Source organism: Salmo salar, chromosome 09 (genome assembly GCF_965601325.2).
Source record: "Salmo salar chromosome 09, fSalSal1, whole genome shotgun sequence".
Taxonomy (NCBI): domain Eukaryota; kingdom Metazoa; phylum Chordata; class Actinopteri; order Salmoniformes; family Salmonidae; genus Salmo; species Salmo salar.
This window is the reverse complement of record NC_138299.1, coordinates 22616354-22629259: the sequence shown is the minus strand read 5'-3', so window position 1 is coordinate 22629259 and position 12906 is coordinate 22616354.

Genomic DNA, 12906 nt, shown 5'->3' with positions numbered 1-12906 from the left:
TAGCTAGTGTTTATAAACCTTTTCAACGGTCGAAACAATAACACGTTCTATAGGCACGCGCAACCAGGTTCCCCAGTCTACATCATGTGCTGCAGCGCCATCATTTCTAACTAGCTAGTTAGTTGGTTGGTTGGTTGGTTAGCTAGAACACATTTATAAATTCCTATTTCTTGATCCAACCAAAACAATTCACACATTAATTATATACACACATTGACTTATTGCTATCAGATCCACTAAACAAAATAATCAGACAACGTTTATTTCCCGTTTGCTCTGGTGATGTTACATTTGGCTAGCACACCAAATAACCAGTCGAGCTAGTGTAATGTGAGGTAAAGAAAGATTAGTTTACCTTTGCCATCTAGTTTACCTTTGCCAACAATATAACTAAACTAACCGTAGCTAGCATTCGAGTCCAATGTTTGACGGCCGCATTGTTTACATCAAAGTTGGCTAGCAGCACTAAGTACCCCACTATCAACCTCTCTCCCCTTCACTAATCTGTCTCTCCTAGCTCTTTGTCTGCTTCCTCCAAAATGCAACTATATTTTACCCAGGTATATTGGCCACTTAGCTAGTTTCAATTAAGAAATATACTGTCGTTTCAATGAACCGCTAGGCATCTCTTATTGACCTCATGTTACGAGACCAAGCTAGCGGTTGGTAGTATAACAAACGCTAGCGCTGACACCTTGTGGTGATAATGTTGAACTGTATATGAATTACACCAGGATGATACATTACGTGAAGCAAACAAATATACACTTTATTTCAAGCAACATGTATTTAGAAATTAAATAAAATGAACCTTAAAATATTCCTTTCTGCACACCCTCTTGATAGTGATATATGCTGATAATGTCTCTCTGCTGAGCATGTCATCCTTAGGATCCGCCCCTTTTCATTCCAAACGTTTGCCTAAAATGACATACCCAAATCTAACTGCCTGTAGCTCAGGACCTGAAGCAAGGATATGCATATTCTTGATACCATTTGAAAGGAAACACTTTGAAGTTTGTGGAAATATTAAATTAATGTAGGAGAATATAACACATTCGATCTGGTAAAACATTATTCAAAAAAAAAAAAAACGTTTTTTTCTTTTTTTCCCTTAGTACATCATCTTTGAAATGCAAGAGAAAGGCCATAATGTATTATTCCAGCCCAGGCGCATTCTATATTTTGGCCACTAGATGGCAGCAGTGTATGTGCAAAGTTTTAGATTGATCCAATGAACCATTGCATTTCTGTTCAACATTTTGTATCAAGACTGCCCAAATGTGCCTAATTGGTTTATTAATACATTTTCAAGTTCATAACTGTACACTCTCCTCAAACAATAGCATGGTATTCTTTCACTGTAATAGATACTGTAAATTGGACAGCACAGTTAGATTAACAAGAATTGAAGCTTTCTGCCAATATCAGATATGTCTATGTCCTGGGAAATGTTCTTGTTACTTACAACCTCATGCTAATCACATTAGCCTACGTTAGCACAACCGTCCCGAGGGGGACCCACTGATCCTGTAGAGGTTTTAAGGCCTACCTTCATTACAAAGGTTGGGCTTGCACAAATACATTTTCTGATGGCATGTGGGAAATGGGATACCTAGTCCGTTCTCCAACTGAATGTATTCAACTGAAATGTGTCTTCCACATTTAACCCAACCCCTCTGAATCAGAGAGGTGCACAGAAGCTATAGAAGTCATATCTGGTATCCTTCAACATGGTTAGCCTTGTTAATTGTCTAAGAAAAAAAGAAAAACCCACACTGATCTTGGCAGTATCAAACCAGACTTGTATTTTCTTTATTAGCAAATGATTAACACACAAGTTCTCAGATGTGTGATTACTTTTCTTATTCCCACAGTATCATTTTAAATGGAGAAAACATATCAGCAAAATGTAAATAATGTGTGAGGATTTGCAAATCCTGTTTCTGTATAGAAATGACAAACCACATGTACAATTACATTGGACATGCCCACAAGGACAATAATAATCCCATCATGTCTGCATTGTGCATACATGCCATAAATAATCTCACATCCACTGTAACCAATAGTGGAGGCAAGAGAAAATACCCTGGAGAGTGACCACAGTGAAGGTTAACTTTTACATGGGCGGCAAAGTAGCTATGTAATGTATGAATTCCATCCTTGTATGGCTGACTGGGCCAGAAACCCTAATCAGATTACACTTGTAGCTAGCATACCAACCACTGGAGAAGGAGGACAATAAGTGTAGAAAAATGAAGCAAATCAGTGCAAAATTAGAGGACATCCTCCAGCAGCCGAGATGCTTACAGCATTAAAATATAGATCAATTCATGATAGACTGGAGGAGACACTACTTCAAGTCTCACGGGGGGATGACATTACATCACAGTGGCTACCAGAAATTATCTGCAACTCACCTCTGCTACAGTCACACCCCTTTCACCTCCTCCTACGCCACCAACTCTGATCTGAGTCAATGTAGCAGAATTAAATTAGATTGACTCAGTTCACAAAGTCTGCTCTGCTGGCTGCTGAGATTGATGTATAGGAGGAGGTCAGTGAGTGTAGCAGAGGGGTGAGTGTGTTGAGGTAGAGGGATAGAAAGAGGTCAGTGAGTGTAGCAGAGGGGTGAGTGTGCTGAGGTTGATGTATAGAAAGAAGTCAGTGAGTGTAGCAGAGGGGTGAGTGTGTTGAGGTAGAGGGATAAAAAGAGGTCAGTGAGTGTAGCAGAGGGGTGAGTGTGTTGAGGTTGATGAGAAGGAGGTCAGTGAGTGTAGCAGAGGGGTGAGTGTGCTGAGGTTAATGAGAAGGAGGTCAGTGAGTGTAGCAAAGGGGTGAGTGTGTTGAGGTTGATGTATAGAAAGAAGTCAGTGAGTGTAGCAGAGAGGTGAGTGTGCTGAGGTTGATGTATAGAAAGAAGTCAGTGAGTGTAGCAGAGGGGTGAGTGTGTTGAGGTAGAGGGATAAAAATAGGTCAGTGAGTGTAGCAGAGGGGTGAGTGTGCTGAGGTTAATGAGAAGGAGGTCAATGAGTGTAACAGAGGGGTGAGTGTGTAGCACACGTGAACTAGTTGACAGGGGAATGCTAGTCACTTTCTCAATTCATCCGTTCCTCGATTCCTCTCCTCGTCTCCTTCTAAAAACCCATTGGAGAAGAAGGTCAGAGGGGAGGGATCTTGTATCTTCTCCTCCAATACAATACAGGTGAGGAGATAGGATGCGAGTAATCAAGGAAAGACAAAGTGAGAATGGCCTAGTAGCCATCGTGTGGTGAGGTCACCCACCCTGAGACCTAAAGTACTGTTACCTTAGCCCAACCAAGATCCTGGTTTTGGAATGATAATGGATGGTGCTTTGTGGGTATGAAGTGCTGTTATGGACAGGGGTTGCATCCTAGGTCAGCCATACAGGGATTGTTACACCCACACCAATGATCAAGGACATCAGCTGCTGCTCAAATCTGTGCAGTACCATCAGACAAATGAAAGTGAGTGACAACCAAATAAAACAGACAAACAGGGAATGTTCAATGACCAAAAAATCCACTTTACATAATTAAAAGAATCAAGACTTTATTTTATGTCATACAAAGAATGCCTATGTAAATGGTTAGTGGGTTTAGACATTCATCTTACTCCAAAACAAGAGATGATTGAATAGTTAAATGAATAGTGTTTAATACAAATAATAAGCAGAATGTCAGGGATGGGCTGGAACAGAAACCTGCACACCCATTAGCTAGATCTCTAGAAGCAAGGTTCACAATGCATATATAACACATGGCTATATACCCTTCAGTCTCTCCAGGACTTGGGGCTTTCTTTGGGACCTTCATCCACACAAGGTTAAGCAGTTTTCACAGGTCTCTGTATCTGAGATTAGAAGCATAGACATTAGACCAGGACTTGCTTCATTATTCTCAAGTGATATAACATTTGATATTTCGTTGTAATTGAGTTTTTGTATTGTCATATTTCTCTCTTTGGGACTAGAAATCAGTTCATTAGCTACAGTTGAAGTCGGAAGTTTACATACACCTTAGCCAAATAGATTTAAACTAAATTTTTCACAATTACTGACATTTAATCCCAGTAAAAATTCCCTGTCTTAGGTCAGTTAGGATCACCACTTTATTTTAAGAATGTGAAATGTCAGAATAATAGTAGAGAGAAGGATTTATTTCAGCTTTTATTTCTTTCATCACATTCCCAGTGGGTCAGAAGTTGACATACACTCAATTAGTATTTGGTAGCATTGCCTTTAAATTGTTTAACTTAGGTCAAACATTTTGGGTAAGTTGGGTGAATTCTGGCCCATTCCTCCTGACAGAGCTTGTGTAACTGAGTCAGGTTTGTAGGCCTCCTTGCTCACTTTTTCAGTTCTGCCCACACATTTTCTATAGGCTTGAGGTCAGGGCTTTGTGATGGTCACTCCAATACCTTGACTTTGTTGTCCTGAAGCCATTTTGCCACAACTTTGGAAGTATGCTTGGAGTCATTGTCCATTTGGAAGACTCATTTGCGACCAAGCTTTAACTTCCTGACTGATGTCTTGAGATGTTGCTTCAATATATCCACATAATTTTCCTCCTCATGATGCCATCTATTTTGTGAAGTGCACTAGTCCCTCCTGCAGCAAAGCACCCCCACAACATGATGCTGCCACCCCCGTGTGTCACGATTCCTACCGACGGTGGCGCCCCCTCCTGCTCGGGTGGCGCTCGGCGGTCGTCGTCACCGGCCTATTAGCTACCACCGATTCCCTTTTTGTTTTTCCCTTTTTTTTAATGTTTTTCTGTATGTCAACTGCGTTTGTTGACTGTGCTTGTCCATTGTATTTTTCCCTGTTGTTGGGAGACCTTTTATTTTGTACGGGTGGTTCCATTAAAATTACCACACAGTGTTCGCTGCTTCCTGCGCTTCTTTCCGCCACACCACAGACAAGACGCTACACCGTGCTTCACGGTTGGGGTGGTGTTCTTCGCCTTGCAAGCATCCCCCTTTTTCGTCCAAACATAATGATGGTCATTATGGCCAAACAGTTCTATTTTTGTTTCATCAGATCAGAGGACATTTCTCCAAAAAGTACGATTTTTGTCATCATGTGCAGTTGCAAACCATAGTCTGGCTTTTTTTATGGTGGTTTTTAGAGCAGTGGCTTCTTCCTTGCTGAGCGGACTTTCAGGTTATGTCGATATGGACTTGTTTTACTGTTGATATAGATACTTGTGTACCTGTTTCCTCCAGCATCTTCACAAGGTCCTTTGCTGTTGTTCTGGGATTGATTTGCACTTTTCGCACCAAAGTACGTTCATCTCTAGGAGACAGAACGCATCTCCTTCCTGAGCGGTATGATGGCTGTGTGGTCCCATGGTGTTTATACTTGCGTACTATTGTTTGTACAGATGAACATGGTACCTTCAGGCGTTTGGAAATTGCTCCCAAGGATGAACCAGACTTGTGGGGGTCTACGATTTCTTTCTGAGGTCTTGGCTGATTTCTTTTGATTTCCCCATGATGTCAAGCAAAGAGACACAGAGTTTGAATGACGGCCTTGAAATACATCCACAGGTACACCTCCAATTGACTCAAATAATGTCAACTAGCCTATCAGAAGCTTCTAAAGCCATGAAAACATTTTCTGGAATTTTCCAAGCTGTTTAAAGGCACAGTCAACTTAGTGTATGTAAACTTCTGACCCACTGGAATTGTGATACAGTGAATTATAAGTGAAATAATATGTCGGTAAACAATTGTTGGAAAAATGACTTGTGTCATGCACAAAGTAGATGTCCTAATCAACTTGCCAAAACTATAGTTTTGCGACCTGTACACTCTCGTTGGTTGGCCCTCGCTTCATACTCGTCGCCAAACCCACTGGCTACAGGTTATCTACAAGTCTCTGCTAGGTAAAGCCCCACCTTATCTCAGCTCACTGGTCACCATAGCAGCACCCACTCGTAGCATGCGCTCCAGCAGGTATATCTCACTGGTCACCCCCAAAGCCAATTCCTCCTTTGGTCGCCTTTCCTTCCAGTTCTCTGCTGCCAATGACTGGAATGAACTGCAATAATCACTGAAGCTGGAGACTCATATCTCCCTCACTAGCTTTTAGCACCAGCTGTCAGAGCAGCTCACAGATCACTGCACCTGTACATAGCCCATCTGTAAACAGCCCATCTATCTACCTCATCCCCATACTGTATTTATTTATTTATTTATCTTGCTCCTTTGCACCCCAGTATCTCTACTTGCACATTCATCTTCTGCACATCTATCATTCCAGTGTTTAATTGCTATATTGTAATTACTTCGCCACCATGGCCTATTTATTGCCTTAACTCCCTTATCTTACCTCATTTGCACTCACTGTATAAAGACTTTTTTTCCTACTGTATTATTGACTGTATGGTTTGTTTATTCCATGTGTAACTCTGTGTTGTTGTATGCGTCGAATTGCTATGCTTTATCTTGGCCAGGTCGCAGTTGCAAATGAGAACTTGTTCTCAACTAGCCAACCTGGTTAAATAAAGGTGAAATAAATAGTTTGTTAACAAGAAATTTGTGGAGTGGTTGAAAACCAAGTTTTAATGACTCCAACCTAAGTGTATGTAAACTTCCGACTTCAACTGTATATTTAATTGAATTACTCATCCATTTATTTGTGTATCATATAGTGAATATGACTTATATTGTTGGAAAAGGAGACCGTGTTTCCAGTGATGAGCTTGAACTGGGTCTTGGGAGAGGGAGGTTTTTCAGGGAGTTGCCTCAGACCCCAGCTAGACACACAACTCGCCCATCATATAGGACAGTCTATATCAGCACAAATTAGGAAGGAAGGTGAGAGGAAGGAGGATGGAGGCACACATGCTCAGAGCTCCAGTGCAGGCTAGACATTGACTGACACACCCTCCCGTCATTTATCTGGTATGAAGTTGGTCATGCAGTCTGACGTGAGAGAACCTCCATGTTTCAGAGGGGAGGGTTCTGACAAGTACTCAGTACATGAATGGGAGGAGCTCATCGACGCTTACCTGAGGGAAATGGGCGTGCCGGTCATAGAACAGTCACAGGAGGTCATGTCCAAGCTTATGGGAAGAGCTAGAGACATTGTAAAGATAACACTCCGCAGCAATACATCTCTGAAACCTCACGAGAACTCTAAAGTGATAATAGATATACTGAAACAGCATTTCAGTGAGTCAACATATTCATCTATGCCTCTTGACGATTTTTATAACACTTTGCCCATAATAGGAGAAAATGCCATGAAGTACTGGATCCTTCTGAGCAAGGCAGTAGATGTGGCTGATGAGTGTTTGAGGAGGCAGGGTCGGAACATTGAAGACTCCAGCCGAGAGGTAACGATGATGTTTGTGAAATACTGCCCAGATCCTTCTCTTTCTGCAGTTTTAAAAGTTCAAAATAGCTGATAGGTGGACGGCAGCTGAGATACAAGAACATCTAGAGGAGTATCAGTCTGAAATGAAAGCCTGAATGCTGACCAGGTCAAAGCGCCAGGCTGCTGTGAGACAGGTGGCCACACATATCCAGACGGCTGTACTTGAAGATGAAATGACAACTTGTCCAGTGTCTCCTAGCCAGAGTGAGGTACTTGTCATCTTTCACTCCAGTGTTTAATTGCTATATTGTAATTATTTTGCCACTATGGCCTATTTATTGCCTTACCTCCCTTATCCTACCTCATTTGCACACACTGTATATAGACTTTTTCTATTGAATTATTGACTGTATGTTTGTTTATTCCATGTGTAACTCTGTGTTGTTGTTTGTGTCGCACTGCTTTGCGTTTATCTTGGCCAGGTCGCAGATGTAAATGAGAAAGGTGAAATACAAAGGTGAAATACAAAACAATACAAAAAATAAAAACTTGTCACACCCTCTAATCAAACTGAGGGAAACTGCATGCACACCTTGATAAGCCTACTTGATCGTGTGCTAACGCAGAACACTCAGACAACAGTAAGACCGCAGCACCCACCTAACCAAGGGTACTCTTACAGGAAATACTGCAAGGTGTGTAACGGTACAAACCACTCTACGCTTGCACACTGTAGAAGGGAGGGTCTGTGTTTGTCATGCTCTGAGTCAGGTCACTGGAAAAAAACTGTCCGAAGCCTGGGCCCAGATACAGTGAGGAGCCCACACAAGCAACCCATGGAGCGGAGCCGTTAAACTAGCAGGCCCACATTTGGAGGGGGGATATGTGGGTCAAGAGAAACAAACCCTCGAGTGTGATGAAGATTTAGAACGACGGTATGTGAACACGTAGTGCAGCACCAGGAGGGGTCCGGGTCATAGCGCAGAATATACAAAGAGTAACGCAATTTGACAAACTGTTTTATGCCCCAGTCACTGTAAATAACCAGTTCCAAATGAATGGGATGCTTGACACCGGCTCCATGGCCTGTACTTTAAGCGAGGCAGCAGAGCAAAGAATGCTTGCAGAAAATATTAGTCTAGAGAAGAAGCCACTGTCAGAGCCAGTCAATCTCATTGGTGTAGGGGGGAAACGGCACAACCAAAATGCATGTATGAAGTTAACCTTAACGTGTATGGGATTAGTTGTTTAGTTCCTGTGCTCATAGTCCCAGGTCAGCATGATGATCTCATTCTCGGTACCGTCATCATGAAGTGCTTTGAGAGACTAGTCAAGAACCATATCACCTCCACCCTACCTGACACCCTAGACCCACTCCAATTTGCTTACCGCCCCAATAGGTCCACAGACGACGCAATCGCAATCACACTGCACACTGCCCTAACCCATCTGGACAAGAGGAATACCTATGTAAGAATGCTGTTCATCGATTACAGCTCAGCATTTAACATCATAGTATCCTCCAAACTCGTCATTAAGCTCGAGACCCTGGGTCTCGACCCCGCCCTGTGCAACTGGGTCCTGGACTTCCTGACAGGCTGCCCCCAGGTGGTGAGGGTTAGTAACAACATCTCCACCCCGCTGATCCTCAACACTGGGGCCCCACAAGGGTGCGTTCTCAGCCCTCTCCTGTACTCCCTGTTCACCCACGACTGCGTGGCCATGCACGCCTCCAACTCAATCATCAAGTTTGCAGACGACACTACAGTGGTAGACTTGATTACCAACAATGACGAGACGGCCTACAGGGAGGAGGTGAGGGCCCTCGGAGTGTGGTGTCAGGAAAATAACCTCACACTCAATGTCAACAAAACAAAGGAGATGATCGTGGACTTCAGGAAACAGCAGAGGGAGCAGCCCCCTATCCACATCGATGGGACAGTAGTGGAGAGGGTGGAAAGTTAAGTTCCTCGGCGTACACATCACGGACAAACTGAAATGGTCCATCCACACAGACAGCGTGGTGAAGAAGGCGCAGTAGCGCTTCTTCAACCTCAGGAGGCTGAAGAAATTCGGCTTGTCACCAAAAACACTCACAAACACTCACAGATGCACAATCGAGAGCATCCTGTCGGGCTGTATCGCCGCCTGGTACGGCAACTGCTCCACCCACAACCGTAAGGCTCTCCAGAGGGTAGCGAGGTCTGCACAACGCATCACCGGGGGCAAACTACCTGCCCTCCAGGACACCTACACCAACCGATGTCACAGGAAGGCCAAAAAGATCATCAAAGACAACAACCACCTGAGCCACTGCCTGTTCACCCCACTATCATCCAGAAGGCGAGGTCAGTACAGGTGTATCAAAGCAAGGACCGAGAGACTGAAAAACAGCTTCTATCTCAAGGCCATCAGACTGTTAAATAGCCATCACTAACATTGAGTGGCTGCTGGCAACATACTGACTCAACTCTAGCCACTTTAATAATGGAAAAATGGATGTAATAAATGTATCACTAGCCACTTTAAACAATGCCACTAATGTTTACATACCCTACATTACTCATCTCATATGTATATACTGTACTCTATACCATCTACTGCATCTTGCCTATGCCGTATATTCTTATTCATATTCTTCATATTCTATATTCTTATTCATTCCTTTACACTTGTGTGTATAAGGTAGTTGTTGTGAAATTGTTAGGTTAGGTTACTTGTTAGATATTACTGCATGGTCAGAACTAGAAGCACAAGCATTTCGCTACACTCGCATTAACATCTGCTAACCATGTGTATGTGACAAATAAAATTTGATTTGAGATAGCACCCGGGTTTAGATTTAGGCTAAACTGAAAATGTCAATTGGCGTCGTTGGAGCTCAAAAAAACATTATGCTAACATGCGCGCACGTTGATTTTGTCCACCCACACCAGACATGATCAGGACACACAGGTTGAAATATAAAAATGAACACTGAACTAACTATATTAATTTGGGGACAGGTCGAAAAGCATTTAGCATTTATGGCAATTTAGTAAGATAGCTTGCTGTTGCTAACTAATTTGTCCTGGGATATAAACATTGGGTTGTTATTTTACCTTAAAATGCACAAGGTCCTCTACTTTGACAATTAATCCACAGATAAAAGGGTAAACCGAGTTCGTTTCTTCTCCTTCAGGCTGCTTCTTCTTTGGACTTTATATGGCAGTTGGCAACCAACTTTAAGGTGCATTACCACTACCAACTGGATTGGAATGTGGACCTCAGTTCATCTTTCAATCCCCCACGTGGGTATATGCTCCTAAAAACGAATGAGGAGATGCTCAAGTTCTATTTTAGCCCCTGGCTATGCAGACGCTCGTTGACCCGCGCGAGCAGTGGGTGCAATGATTGAATAACATGTATGTGTACATTTATTTTGCAACGCTCGCTAACATAACGCGAGCAGTGTGGTCAGCATGTAACCCCACACAGTTACTCATGGTTTCGTAGAAACTCCTTGAAAGCAACAGTTCCAAGGCCGTTGCCTATTTATAATCAAATTGGCAGAAAGTGCCCTGCATGCATCTGAAAAACGATGTTGAGTGTCAACAAAGCCCTCACATTCCCTCAGACCAAACTGTCCTCGCCAGCTCCCAATCCGATGAACCCAAGCTACATTAGCTCCTGAAGCCACTGGAACCTTTGTCAATCCAGCCATGCAGCAAGCGAATTAAGACTAACCGATCGCTAAAATACTAAACTATAAGTCTTATTTTGTTAAGGTAAGTAAAGTAGGGGGCAGTTAAAACCAATTCGGGAAAAAACTATTTTTAGTACACAAAATGTTTTCCCACCTCACAAGAGCATCTCTCCCCCTTCTTTCTCTCCCCAGCAACAACAGAAAAAACCCCACGAAGCCCACTGCCCACCACTCATAGTCCAACTTGATTGGTTTAAACAGGTACACACCCTTCACATGAACAGAAACTGTCCCAACATATCTAAAGTAACAGTACATAATAATTTAACCAACATAGACCCAACAGCGAAGGCTGTAGTAAAACATAGAGCTTATGAAAATTAAACAAATCTGGTTATATGTACAGTTCTAAATACACGTTTTAACAGGGTATTAAATACAGAAAGTATTACCCCTTTTCATAGCAACTATTTCCTTTTTTCTTTGATGTTACAGACAAACTATATCCAACAATAATAGCCTGCTTCTGACTTTATCAGATACTTGCCCATACTGGTATATAAATGAATCAATATAATACCAATCAAACTCTTTTGACCTTGGGGGGTTTATTTATTTAATGCATTATACTGCAATTGTACTATGGTAATGCACATTTAATAAAGATGGTTCCATATGATAATTCTTTGTACAATTTATCATAATTGTGCATTACCATGGTAGAATGTATAATGCAGGTTAAAACCATGGTTTTTCCATGATCCACATCTACACCATTGTATAAATGAAGCAATAGCATTGTATTATTTAGGTGCATTGCAGTACCATCATACTACCTAAATAAAACAATGGTCCATTTGCATGATTCAGATCTATATCATGGTATAAATGATGCCATACCATGGTAATATTTAGGTACAATGGCAGTACCATGGTAGTACCATCATAGTTCAAGGCTAAAACCATGGTACACTTCCATGATTCAGACTATGCCATGGTATAAGTGAATGTATTATAGTAGTACCATGCTATGAATGAAAATACCATAGTAGTACCATGGTACATTTTTGGAAGGGTGTAAAGTTAGCTAACTACAGTAGTGAACATTATGTTGGCAGCTCATTTGAGTTAGCCTGCACAGTGCACACTAAGTTTCTGTAGCTAGGTAGCTAATAATACATAATTTAAAAAATATATTTTCAAAATATATTTACTTACTGCCTCAGTTTTCTTGGTCCTTAGAAGAAAAAAAAGGGCAATCTTCCTGAAGTTTCCAGTGGTAGCAGAAAGCAGCCAGCGATGTGGACGATTGGAGACATACAACCTACTGACTCTGGTCTTCCAACATGGGGCCTAGCAGTGATGTAAAGTACTTAAGTAATAATACTTTAAAGTACTACTTAAGTCGTTTTTTGGGGTATCTGTACCTAAGTATTTCTATTTTTGCTTCACTACATTCCTAAAGAAAATAATGTACTTTTTACTCCATACATTTTCCCTGACACCCAAAAGTACTAGTTACATTTTGAATGGCTAGCAGGACAGGAAAATGGTTCAATTCTGTAACGTACACGCAGGGAGTCAGGAAGCAGGTGCAGAAGGTGAGTTTAATAATAAGAAACATGAAGAATATCAAAACCAATACTGCCTGAAGGCTACTGAGGCCTTAATAAAGGGAGAGAAATCAGGATGATAATTGAAGTCCAGGTGTGCGTAACGATGGGGAGCAGGTGTGCTTAATGTGGGTTGCCAGGACCGGTGGTTAGTAGACCTCGGCCTTCCCTGTAGCTCAGTTGGTAGAGCATGGTGTTTGCAACGCCAGGGTTGTGGGTTCGATTCCCACGGGGGGCCAAGTATGAAAAAAAAAAAATGT